We start from the raw sequence: 13,330 nt of genomic DNA, 5'->3' as shown, positions 1-13,330 counted from the left end.
AGTATTTCAATCAAATCTCAGTAGTTGTGCTAAAAAGCAGTTTTTCTGCCAAATCATAGTATTTGTACCCAATCATAGTATTTCTGCCATATCATTGTATTTGTGCCAAACCATGGTATTTGTGACAAAACATGGTATTTGTTTCAAATTATAGTATTTGTGCCCAATTAATATTTCTGTTATGTTATAGCATAACTACTAAGTCGTAGACGTTCCGTTCTGTTATATTATATCTGCTGAATGTAGTATATGTGCCAAATCATAGTATTTATAGCAAATCATAGTATTTGTGCCAAACCATTGTATTTGTGCCATATCATCGTATTTGCGCCAAATCATGGTATTTTTGCCAAATCATGGTATTTGTGACAAAACATGGTATTTGTTCCAAATTATAGTATTTGTGCCCAGTTAACATTTCTGTTATGTTATAGCATAACTACTAAGTCGTAGACGTTCCGTTCTGTTATATTATATCTGCTGAATGTAGTATATGTGCCAAATCATAGTATTTATAGCAAATCATAGTATTTGTGCCAAACCATTGTATTTGTGCCATATCATCGTATTTGCGCCAAATCATGGTATTTTTGCCAAATCATGGTATTTGTGACAAAACATGGTATTTGTTCCAAATTATAGTATTTGTGCCCAGTTAACATTTCTGTTATGTTATAGCATAACTACTAAGTCGTAGACGTTCTGTTCTTTTATAGTATATCTGCTGAATATAGTATTTGTGCCAAATCATAGTATTTATAGCAAATCATAGTATTTGTGCCAAACCATTGTATTTGTATGGAGTCATAGTATTTCTTTTAAATCATTTGTTAAAGTATATGTGCTGAATATAGTATATGTGTATCAATATTTCTCCTATGTTAAAGTATTACTCCTCAATCACAGTATTTCTGCTAAATCAAAGTACTTCTACTACATCTTAGTAATTCTGCTGAATCATAGTATTTTTGCGAAATCATGGCATTTGTGCCAAATCATGGTTTTGGGGCCAAATCATAATTTTTCTGTTATGTTAAAGTATTAAAACTAAGTGGAGGAATGTCTGTTATGTTATAGTATATATGCTGAATATAGTATATCTGACAAATCATAGTATTTACCCCAAATCATAGTATTTTTGCCAAATTACAGTATTTTTGCCAAAAGGCAGAAATAGTACCCAAAAAATAGTACTTATGTGAAAACACAGTATTTCTGCTAAATCATAGTATTCCTGTCATTTGTACTGAAACATAGTATTTCTGCCCAATCATAGTATTTGTACCCAATCATAGTATTTCTGTCCAATCATAGTATTTGTACCCAATCATAGTATTTCTGCTATATCATAGTATTTGTTCCAAATCATGGGATTTTCCCAAAACATGGTATTTGTGCCAAATTATAGTATTTGTGCCCAATTAATATTTCTGTTATGTTATAGTATTACTACTAAGCCATAGCATTTCTACCAAATCATAGCATTTCTTCAAAATCATAGTATTACTGCAATTTCATAGTATTTGAGCGAAATCGTAGTATTTGTGAAAAAACAAAATCACAGTATATCTGTTATGTTATAGTATTACTACTAAGGCATAGTATTTCTGCCAATAAGAGTATTTGTATTAAATCATAGTAGTTGTGCCAAATCACAGTATTTCAGCCACATTGTGCTAGTTGTGCAAAAACATAGACTGTCTGCAAAATCATAGTATATCTATTATGTTATAGTATTACTACTAAGTCATAGACTTTCTGTTTTGTTATAGTAGCTCTGCTGAATATAGTATATGTGCCAAATCATAGTATTTATAGCAAATCATAGTATTTGTGCTAACACATAGTATACTGCCACATTATAGTATTTGTGTAAAACCAGAATGTCTGCAAAATCATCATATATCTGTGATGTTATAGTATTACTACTAATGCATAGTATTTCTGCAAAATCATAGTATTTTTGCAGAAACCTTGTACTTCTGGTAAATCATAGTATTTCTACTAAATAATAGTATTTCTGCCAAATCATAGTATTTCTGCCAAAACATTGTATTTGTACAAAGTCATAATATTTCTTCTAAATCATAGTATTTCAATCAAATCTCAGGAGTTGTGCTAAAACGCAGTATTATTGCCAAATCATAGTATTTGTACTCAAACATATCAGTTCAACTTATTTAACTCTTCTCAACAGCCTAACACCTCTTCTTCACCCCGTTTCAGCAGAATTGTGAGTGTTTTCACCCCTTTTCAGCACAAATCCCATCTTTTTCAGGTGTTTTCAACAGAAATCTCTTTTTTAGCAGACATTCTGCTGATTCACCTGTTTTCAGTGCAACGTTCTACTTCTTTACCTCTTTTCAGTAGAAATTCTGCTGATTCACCTATTTTATGCAGAATTTTCAGCCTTTCACCTCTTATCAATACAAATCTCAGTATCTTCTGCTCATTTCAGAGGAAACCTTTTCACCTCTTTTCAGTACAAATTTGAACTTCTGTACCCCTTTGAAACAGAATCTTTGCCTTTTCACCTCTTTTCAGCAAAAGTTTCTGTTTTTTCACTTGTTTTCAGCATAATTTTTCAGTTTCTTTACTGCCATACAATTTTTGCAGCTTTTCATCTTTTTCAGTCATTTTCAGCAGGCAACTTCAGCGTAAAGGCATCCACACAGCATTTTCGCAGGAAATGCAAATTTTTTCTAGTTTATTATTATTTTTATATATTCCGTACGTTTTTTGTACTCTATCTCCTTCAAAACCGTTCAACTTAGAAAAACCATTCAAACACCGTTAGATTCCTCTTCTTTTGGACATGACTGCTTCTATTTTTCTCATTTATAACATTTATATTTTTAAAATTATTCAACTTTTTCCAACAAAAATTTCCCATGTATTTCAATGGGGAGACCCTTCAAATTCTCCTTCAACTTACTCATTTTCAAACTGTATCTGCTTCCATATACATTGACATAGAGCCACCATTCAAACTTTAAAACGAAGACAAGACATTCAACTATTCAACTTGTATTTATCTTTTCAATATCTATTATACTTTTTCTTCAGTTCCAGTTTAAGTTTCATGATGTTTTTTCAGCCGTTTCAGAGTTTATAATGGGTGTGTATGGGACGGAATGTTGGGGCTAGAGTGAGACAGCTCAACTGCTAGAGTGAGAGGAGCAAAAAAATTAATCTTAAAATATTTTTTAAAACTGCTGCTGTGTCCACGGTGTTTGGTCTACAGGTATGATTTTACCCTCAAAACGTAGCCATCGCTGTCCTCTTTCATCCAATGTGTTTACTATTGTACTAGGTGTTATGGTTCTTTCATAAATGTCACCAAAGCACAGCCTCCTCCCTCCAACTCTTCCATAGACTCTAATGTTAAAATGGCTCAGAAGGTTCGTTTGAAAATCAGAAGAGCATGGTGTCTTTACACTGTCACCACGTCCATATAATAAACTCCACAGGCATGAAAACTGAGAATTAGGTAGACTGGACATTGCTGCCGCTCACGGTGAAAGAATTTTGTCAATACGACCTGTACTTTTCATTTGGGAGCGATTTGTTTGGGGCTGACTTTTCTGTTCATTTTAAGCAGCAAAAGTGAGGTGCATGTCTGTGTGCGTGTGTATGGAGCCAGTGGGTGCAGTCACTATAGCAACCAGGCTCACACCTGCCTGCCTAATGAGCTCTGTCTCTCACTCTGCCAAGATTCATCTTAAACACTTCTCTTTCAACTGCTGCTGTGTCCACAGTGTTTGCTCTACAGCCATCATTTTACCCTCAAAACGAAGCCATCGTTCTTCTCTTTACAACAGCATGTCTTTCAAAGCTCAGAGATGTAAACCTTTAAAAGTGTGTGGATCCAAGTGGAGGGATTACACTTCAGTCATTCAGTGATTCAAAGAATATGAACTTTTAATATTCTTTCAGATGTTTTCTGACTCTAAATTTTCTGTTCTCATTTCTTAGGTTTTCCAAATTTTAATTTAAAAACTTTTCAGCTATTTCCCAACTTCTTCTGTGTGAACATCAGCTTTCAAAAGTTCTGCACTTTTGTTTTCAGGTTAAAAACTCTGTATTTTCCAGCTCATTCAACATTTTTATTTTTAACTTAAAATTCAGCAGTTAATTCATTTCAGTGCATACATTCAGATTCAAGCATTCACACTGCAGTTTCTTCAGAAAATGCACTTTCTAGTTATTATCTATACCACATTCTGTACATTTTTTGGCATCTAACTCCTTCAAAACCGTTCAACTTAGAAAAACCATTCAAACACCATTAGATTCCTCTTCTTTTGGACATTAATGCTTCTATTTTTCTCATTTATAACATTTATATTTTTAAAATTATTCAACTTTTTTCAACAAAAATTTCCCATGTATTTCAATGGGGAGACCCTTCAAATCCTCATTCAACTTACTCCTCTTTCAAATGTATCTACTTCCACATACATTGACATAGAGCCACCATTCAAACTTTAAAACGAAGCCAAGACCTTCCACTATTCAACTTGTATTTATGTTTTCAATATCTATTATACTTTTTCTTCAGTTCCAGTTTAAGTTTCATGCTTTTTTTCACTCGTTTCAGAGTTTATAATGGGTGTGTATGGGACGGAATGTTGGGGCTAGAGTGAGACAGCTCAACTGCTAGAGTGAGAGGAGCAAAAAAATTAATCTTAAAATCTTTTTTAAAACTGCTGCTGTGTCCGCAGCGTTTGCTCTACAGGTATGATTTTACCCACAAAACGTAGCCATCGCTGTCCTCTTTCATCCAATGTGTTTACTATTGTACTAGGTGTTATGGTTCTGTCATAAATGTCACCAATGCACAGCCTCCTCCCTCCAACTCCTCCATAGATTCTAATGTTAAAATGGCTCAGAAGGTTCGTTTGAAAATCAGAAGTACAGGCTGTCTTTACACTGTCACCACGTCCATATAATAAACTCCACAGGCATGAAAAATGAGAATTAGGTAGACTGGACATTGCTGCCGCTCACGGTGAAAGAATTTTGTCAATACAAGTTGTCGTTTTCTTTTGGGAACGATTTGTTTCGGGCTGACTTTTCTGTTCATTTTAAGCAGCAAAAGTGAGGCGCATGTCTGTGTGCATGTGTATGGAGCCATTGGGTGCAGTCACTATAGCAACCAGGCTCACACCTGCCTGCTTAACGAGCTCTCTCTCACTGTGCCAAGATTCATCTTAAACACTTCTCTTTCAACTGCTGCTGTGTCCACAGTGTTTGCTCTACAGCCACCATTTTACCCTCAAAAGGTCGCCATCGTTGTTCTCTTTCCAGCACCATGTCTTTCAAAGCTCATAGATACAAACTTTGTAAACTGTGTGGGTCCAAGTGGAGGGATCACATTTTAGTCATTCAGTGATTCAAAGAATATGAACTTTTAATATTCATTCAGATGTTTTCTGACTCTAAATTTTCTTTTCTCATTTCTTAGGTTCTTTGAATTTTAATTTAAAAACTTTTCAGCTATTTTCCAACTTCTTCTGTGTGATTGTCAGCTTTTAGCAGTTCAGCACTTTTGTTTTCAGTTTAAAAATTCATTTTTTTTTATCTCATTCAAACTTTTTAACTTAAATTCAGTAATTATTTCATTTCAGTGCATACATTCAGATTCAAGCATTCACACTGCAGTTTCTTCAGGAAATGCACTTTCTAGTTCTATTTTATATATTCCGTACGTTTTTTGGCATCTAACTCCTTCAAAACCGTTCAACTTAGAAAAACCATTCAAACACCGTTAGATTCCTCTTCTTTAGGACATGACTGCTTCTATTTTTCTCATTTTTAACATTTATATTTTTAATTTTATTCAACTTTTTTCAACAAAAATTTCCCATGTATTTCAATGGGGAGACCCTTCAAATTCTCATTCAACTCACTCCTCTTTAAACTGTATCTACTTCCACATACATTGACGTAGAGCCACCATTCAAACTTTAAAACGAAGACAAGACATTCAACTATTCAACTTGTATTTATCTTTTCAATATCTATTATACTTTTTCTTCAGTTCCAGTTTAAGTTTCATGATGTTTTTTCAGCCGTTTCAGAGTTTATAATGGGTGTGTATGGGACGGAATGTTGGGGCTAGAGTGAGCCAGCTCAACTGCTAGAGTGAGAGGAGCAAAAAAATTAATCTTAAAATCTTTTTTAAAACTGCTGCTGTGTCCGCAGCGTTTGATCTACAGGTATGATTTTACCCTCAAAACGTAGCCATCGCTGTCCTCTTTCATCCAATGTGTTTACTATTGTACTAGGTGTTATGGTTCTTTCATAAATATCACCAAAGCACAGCCTCCTCCCTCCAACTCTTCCATAGACTCTAATGTTAAAATGGCTCAGAAGGTTCGTTTGAAAATCAGAAGAGCATGATGTCTTTCCACTGTCACCACGTCCATATAATAAACTCCACAGGCATGAAAACTGAGAATTAGGTAGACTAGACATTGCTGTCGCTCACGGTGAAAGAATTTTGTCAATACGACTTGTACTTTTCATTTGGGAACGATTTGTTTCGGCCTGACTTTTCTGTTCATTTTAAGCAGCTAAAGTGAGGTGCATGTCTGTGCGTGTGTATGGAGCCATTGGGTGCAGTCACTATAGCAACCAGGCTCACACCTGCCTGCCTAACGAGCTCTCTCTCACTCTGCCAAGATTCATCTTAAACACTTCTCTTTCAACTGCTGCTATGTCCACAGTGTTTGCTCTACAGCCATCATTTTACCCTCAAAACGTCGCCATCGTTGTTCTCTTTCCAACACCGTGTCTCATAGATGTAAACTTTTTAAACTGTGTGGATTCAAGTGGAGGGATCACATTTTAGTCATTCAGTGATTCAAAGAATATGAACTTTTAATATTCATTCAATGTTTTCTGACTCTAAATAGTCTTTTCTCATTTCTTAGGTTTTTCTAATTTACATTTAACACTAGGTTTACTATCCTGCGCAAATTTGTGTAACTTCCCTAAACCCAATACCCCCTAGAATTACTGGCTTTTTTATTTTCTGGTGCAAGTCCCAAGGTGTTAATCACCCCTGCTGAGATTTTCACAGGTCATCAGCTTGTTTCTCCTCCAGCTTTTGTTGTGCAAACCACCCATTATCCTTGAGGCCTGGCACATTTGCATTTGCTCACTCAGAGTTGCTCAGATCCAAGGCAGGCCAAACCTCTGTGTTACAACTTTCAGAAATGCCTGCCGTACCTATACAAAATATCCCACACATTGACTGACCTGCAAATATAAAAGACACACATTCACACCTTCCTTGACTCTCAGCACAGATCTTCCATTGTTCCATTGTGACTGTGTATGTGAGGAAGTGGCATTGCTTGACTACAGCATAGTGCTGTGCATAAAAGCAGACTGTGCTAAGAGTTTCACTCCAGGGGAACACATGACCACAGATGAACAGCTGTTCCCTACCAAGGTTCGTTGTCCATTCACACAGTATATTGCAACCAAACCAGACAAATTTGGGATCAAGTTCTGGATGGCCACGGATTTGGACACCAAATATGTCTGCAGTGCATCTCCTTACTTGGGAAAAGACCCCAGTCGTCAGAAGGGAGAGAGGCTGGCAGAGAACGTGGTCATGAAACTGATGGAGCCGGTTTTGGATGATGGGAGAAATGTCACAACGGACAATTCCTTTACTTCACTGTCACTGTCGCACAGACTGCTGCAGCGCAAAACAACGTTACTGGGCACGGTGAATAAAGTCCGGCGTGAACTTCCTCAACTTGCAAAAGATACTGCAAAGCGAGAGGTATTCTCCACTTCAGTGCTTAGAAGTGGCAGTGTCTCCTTGACAATTTATGCACCTAAAAAAAACAAGACTGTGTGTGTTCTAAGTTCCATGCACCAAGACGTGACGATCGGTGACGGCAGAAAGAGGAAACCCAACACGATAACAGACTATAACCACATGAAGGTATGTGAATGTGTGTACAATTTTACACCAGTGCTACAATGTTTTCTGATGTGTGCTATACAGGCCTATAGAAAAAAACATATACTCATGACTCTCTCTCTCTGCTTTTACAGTGTGGTGTAGACGTGTTGGACCAAATGGCACGGATGTATTCCGTAAGATCAGCAACACGCAGGTGGCCAGTAGCGATTTTCTACTATATGCTGGACCTGGCGGCAGTGAATGCCTACATTTTGTACAAGGCATGTACAGGGTGGACAGGCAAAAGAAGGTTGTTTCTGAGTCTTCTTGCTCAGCAACTTCGTTGCCGATTCATGCAGCACAAGGAAATATTGGCACAGAGGCAGGTGCTGTGCCAGGGACTGTAAAGACAACGCAGTGCCAGGTGCAAGAGAGCTGCAACAGGAATCGCAGCAGGTTTACCTGTGCAACATGTCAGAAGTTCACCTGTGCCAAATGCAGGGATGATGGACACTGGGTCTGCAAACGCTGTGAAGTTTGAAACACTTTGAAATAAAACAGACTTGTGTACCCATATATTGTGAATGTGTGTCTTTTGTATGTAGGTTGTAACACAGAGGTTTGGCCTGCCTTGGATCTGAGTAAACAAATGCCAATGTTGCACACACACACACACACACACACACACACACAGCAAATCTGCATTTATTTGTCCCACAAGTGGAAAATTTCTTGCATTGTCATTGCACAAAAGTGGACAGAGCATGGTATAGAAAGTGCACTATACAAACAATCTGGAAACATAAATATGGACACGTGTATTCAAAAATATTGGTGTATGTATACACACACATCTATGGGCTCAAAATGTGGTCATAAATATTTTGTACTTGTAAATCAGGATTTGTATGTGTAAAAAGAATTTGTGCGTGCGTAAAAAAGATTTGTATGTGTAAAAAAGATTTGTGTGCGTGTAAAAAAGATTTGTATGTGTAAAAAGAATTTGTGCGTGCGTAAAAAAGATTTGTATGTGTAAAAAGAATTTGTGCGTGCGTAAAAAAGATTTGTATGTGTAAAAAGAATTTGTGCGTGCGTAAAAAAGATTTGTATGTGTAAAAAAGATTTGTGCGTGCGTAAAAAAGATTTGTATGTGTAAAAAAGATTTGTGTGTGGACTTAGCCAAAAAAACCCCTGCAAGTTACAAGTACGAATTTTGACCCTATTTTTCTTCCTGTCATCTGATTGGTCAATGTCATGTCAATCACAAATGTAACAATCCAATCAGAGAACAGATGGGTTTGGCTGTCGGAGGGGCACTTTTTTGAACTGCAGGTCCTTGAAGGGTAATACAGTTTGAAGCTGGAGGATCTCTATATAAATATCCGATAGCAGCTAGGTCCCCTTACTTTCAGCAGCTGTTGAAAGGATAAAGTTGTGGTATGTCAGTGGTTAGAAATACCATTATTACTTTAGGATTAGTTTAACACAAAGTCAGGGCTGACCCGGGACCATTGCTGTGAGTCACAGTGCGCAGCATAAAGGTCCTTTCACATCGGACGCAGGATGTGCTGCTAATGCTAACTGCTAACTAAAAGCCAAGGATCCAGAATTTGTTACATTAGCTGCTGAGCTCTGTGGGTTTTTGCAGCAGCTCTACCTGTACTAGATGCACCTGCTCCTTGTCGTTTCTATCTCTGACTTTATGTCCTCTACAACAGTTTCTGGTTTTTTTGCTAGTTCTTCAAATGTTCAATAAAAATATGTATGCTAATTCATAACAAAGAAAGCTTTGTAATGAAGACTGTCATTTCCAAAACACTGCCCCCCCCCCGCGGTCCGCAGCGCTGTTGAAAAGGCTGTGGAAGTCCCTGTATAAAGCACGTAGACCTGTGACACAAAAATCACCAAACTCGGACGACCACAGACTGTTTTCCTTCGTGGTGATGAAGGAAAACGCTGGGTTGGCATGTAAGAGGGCATTTATTCCCTTCAAGGACCTGCAGTTCAAAAAAGTGCCCCTCCGACAGCCAAACCCATCTGTTCTCTGATTGGATTGTTACATTTGTGATTGACATGACATTGACCAATCAGATGACAGGAAGAAAAATAGGGTCAAAATTCGTACTTGTAACTTGCAGGGGGTTTTTTGGCTAAGTCCACACACAAATCTTTTTTACACATACAAATCTTTTTTACGCACGCACAAATCTTTTTTACACATACAAATCTTTTTTACGCACGCACAAATTCTTTTTACAGATACAAATCTTTTTTACGCACGCACAAATTCTTTTTACACATACAAATCTTTTTTACACACACACAAATCTTTTTTACACATACAAATCTTTTTTACGCACGCACAAATTCTTTTTACACATACAAATCCTGATTTACAAGTACAAAATATTTATGACCACATTTTGAGCCCATACACATCTATCTATCTATCTATGTGTGTGTGCATGTATGTGTATATATATATATGTGTGTATATATATATATATATATATATATATATATATATATATATATATATATATGATATAGATGTGTCTGTGTGTATAACTAGACTTTATGCATATTATATAAGGTGTGGCTATATAAATAAATAGGGCAGCACGGTGGCACGGTGGTTAGCACTGTTGCCGCACAGCAAGAAGGTCCTGAGTTCAATTCCACCATCAGGCCGGGGTCTTTCTGTGTGGAGTTTGCATGTTCTCCCCGTGTTTGCGTGGGTTCCCTCCGGGTACTCCGGCTTCCTCCCACCGTCCAAAGACATGCAGCTTGTGGGGATAGGTTAATTGGATAATCGAAATTGTCACTAGGTGTGAATGTGCGAGTGAATGTGAGTGTGAATCGTTGTCTGTCCCTGTGTGTTGGCCCTGTGACAGACTGGCGACCTGTCCAGGGTGTACCCCGCCTCTCGCCCTGTGACAGCTGGGATAGGCTCCAGCGCCCCCCGCGACCCTGAAAAGGATAAGCGGAAGCGAATGGATGGATGGATGGATGGATGGGCTATATAAATATATAAATATATGTACAACTCTGTGTATATATGTTTATGGACAGGCATGCAATGTAGTGACAAGGATTGACAAGAACTAATATTGCATATGAGAAATATTGCACATAGAAACTACCATGGTGTATTGTACGCTGCAGGTAAAGAAGGAAAGTAGCCTTGCAGGGAAGGAAAGACCTGAATCTCTCATGGTTAGGGGTTGGGGGAGAGTGTGTTTGCACAACAAAAGCAGGAGAACAATGGAGCTGAAGACCTGTGAAAACATAAAACATATTCAGCTATTTTCCAACTTCTTCTCTGTGGTTGTCAGCTTTTAGCAGTTCAGCACTTTTGTTTTCAGGTGAAAATTTCTGTATTTTCCATCTCAGTCAACATTTTTAACTTAAATTCAGCAATTAATTCTTTTCAGTGCATACATTCAGGTTCAAGCATTCACACTGCAGTTTCTTCAGAAAATGCACTTTCTAGTTCTATGTTCTTGTTTATTCTGTTATGTCTTTTGTTAAGGTTTGCCATTTGTTAGGGTTTTGTTCTGTGCCTGCCTGCTCCCACTTCTCTGTGTTCCCTCTGTCTGTCCATGGTGTCACTGTGTCTGCTTTTGAGTCTGTCTGTTAAGTTCAGTTTCTTGTCTGGTTCTCTGTGTCTGTAAGTTTCCTGTTTTATTCTGAAGGTCTCTGTCTCATGTGAGTGTGTTCAGTTTACGTTTCCCCTGTCTCGTCAGCACTGATTTCTCCCAGGTGTGTTCCCCTCCTGTCGCTCATCCCTTGATTACTGCTGTGTGTATTTAAGCCCTGTGTGTTTGCCTGCCTGTTGCCGGTTCGTCTGTGTTATCTCCTTCCATCATCTGTGTTCATTCCCTGCTTCATTCTGTGTCATCTACCCGCATCTCCCTGCTTTGCCATTTCGGGTCTGTGTTTTGTTAGCTTTCTCCAGTTTAGGTTTTGCTTAGTTTCCGTCCACACCTTTGCCTTTTCTGTTTGTATTCCTCCTCAATAAAAGCCCACTCGCATCACTAATAGCTGCATCTTGGGTCCGTTAATAAATTCCACACGGCTCGCCCCGCCGGCCTTGACACTTTGTTTCCTGTTCAGTATGTTTTGTTCTCCCTAATCAGAAAAATAAAGCCACAATTTTACACAAACAGCATTTCTTATAAATCAGCAGTTTAATGCATCATAAAACAGTGTAATATCCCATTCCTGTTTTTCTCAGAATAAACAATCAATTAATTTTATTACATGTACTCAGGGATTTTCACAGCTCAGCATCCAACATCAAAATCCACTGGGGCAGTCCCAGCAGCACATTGATACACAGAAATCAACAACCTTCGTCTCCCAAAACTAGGTGCCTGTTGGTCCCTCTCTAGTCTAAACAACAGTGTTTCAGTAACTTTCCACTAGAAGATGGTCCCCTTTTATTTACTTTCTCCCAGGCAAGCGTGAGCGAGAGTCTACATCATTCTACCCTGCAAGGATACGTAGTCTAATGCCTTTATTTTCAGGGCCATCTTAGTTAAAGCATAGAATTCAGGCACTTCAAATAATTCCATATCAACATTGTTCCAACTAAAACACTGAAGAGCATCCCTGAGTACGTTGCTAAAATTAGAGAGCGCCTTCAGTCAGCTTGTTGTATTGCCAGGGACACCTTTACTGCTAGGCAGGTAAGGATGAAAAAACACTATGATTGGGGAAAGTTTTAGCATGGTGATCAGGTTCTAATTTTGTTCCCCATTTTGGGCTCTTCTCTAAAAAAACAAATTTTCTGGAAAAGAAACTCAGTGAGACCAATTCTGTTGTTCAAACTCCTGATCGCCGTCGCAAGACTAGAGTATGCCACATGAATATGATGAAACATTACCTTTCTAGGGAGAATGAAGATGATCCCCTCACTCCATACAAGCTTGAGTCTAGCTCCGCTGTAGCGTGTGTAGCTTTGGATATAGCCAATGAAAGCAGTGAGGAGGATGTGGTCCTGCGCAAAGATGCATCACAGGGGATGACACTAATAGTGAGTAGTGGTGGGCGGATCGATCCAAATATCGATAGTATCGATACCAAGTCGGCATCGGTATCGGATCGATACTAGCCTGGTGAGATCGATTCTTTACTTTGAGTTCTGCTCATTTACAATGCTTTGCTTTTGGCAAAGAGGACTGGCACAAATAATTTGTGTCAGCGAAGAGCAGGCACACTTTGCTCCCTCTCCCCCACTCTTATGTTTCAGTGTTGCGCTGTCACGTCACGTGACTTAGACACTTTGGGGGTTGTTAAGTTGTTTACATATTAATTATATTTTATTTTATTAAAAAAAAAAAAAGGTCGCCACCACGCCAGACCCGATGGCATTTTCATGCTTCGCAGCATCATTTATTC

At 38.1% G+C, this 13,330-nt stretch overlaps 1 long non-coding RNA gene across 1 annotated transcript; it reads left to right on the top strand.

The window, feature by feature from the left end:
• Positions 1 to 7,817: 7,817 nt before the first annotated feature.
• Positions 7,818 to 8,162, top strand: LOC112843175 (uncharacterized). Its single transcript, XR_003215348.1, has 2 exons — positions 7,818 to 7,966; positions 8,080 to 8,162. It is a non-coding gene; the product is annotated as an uncharacterized LOC112843175 (long non-coding RNA).
• The last annotated feature ends 5,168 nt before the right edge of the window (positions 8,163 to 13,330 follow it).

Source organism: Oreochromis niloticus, linkage group LG19 (genome assembly GCF_001858045.2).
Source record: "Oreochromis niloticus isolate F11D_XX linkage group LG19, O_niloticus_UMD_NMBU, whole genome shotgun sequence".
In the NCBI taxonomy this organism is placed as follows: Eukaryota; Metazoa; Chordata; class Actinopteri; order Cichliformes; family Cichlidae; genus Oreochromis; species Oreochromis niloticus.
This window is presented reverse-complemented; position numbering and strand designations above follow the sequence as displayed.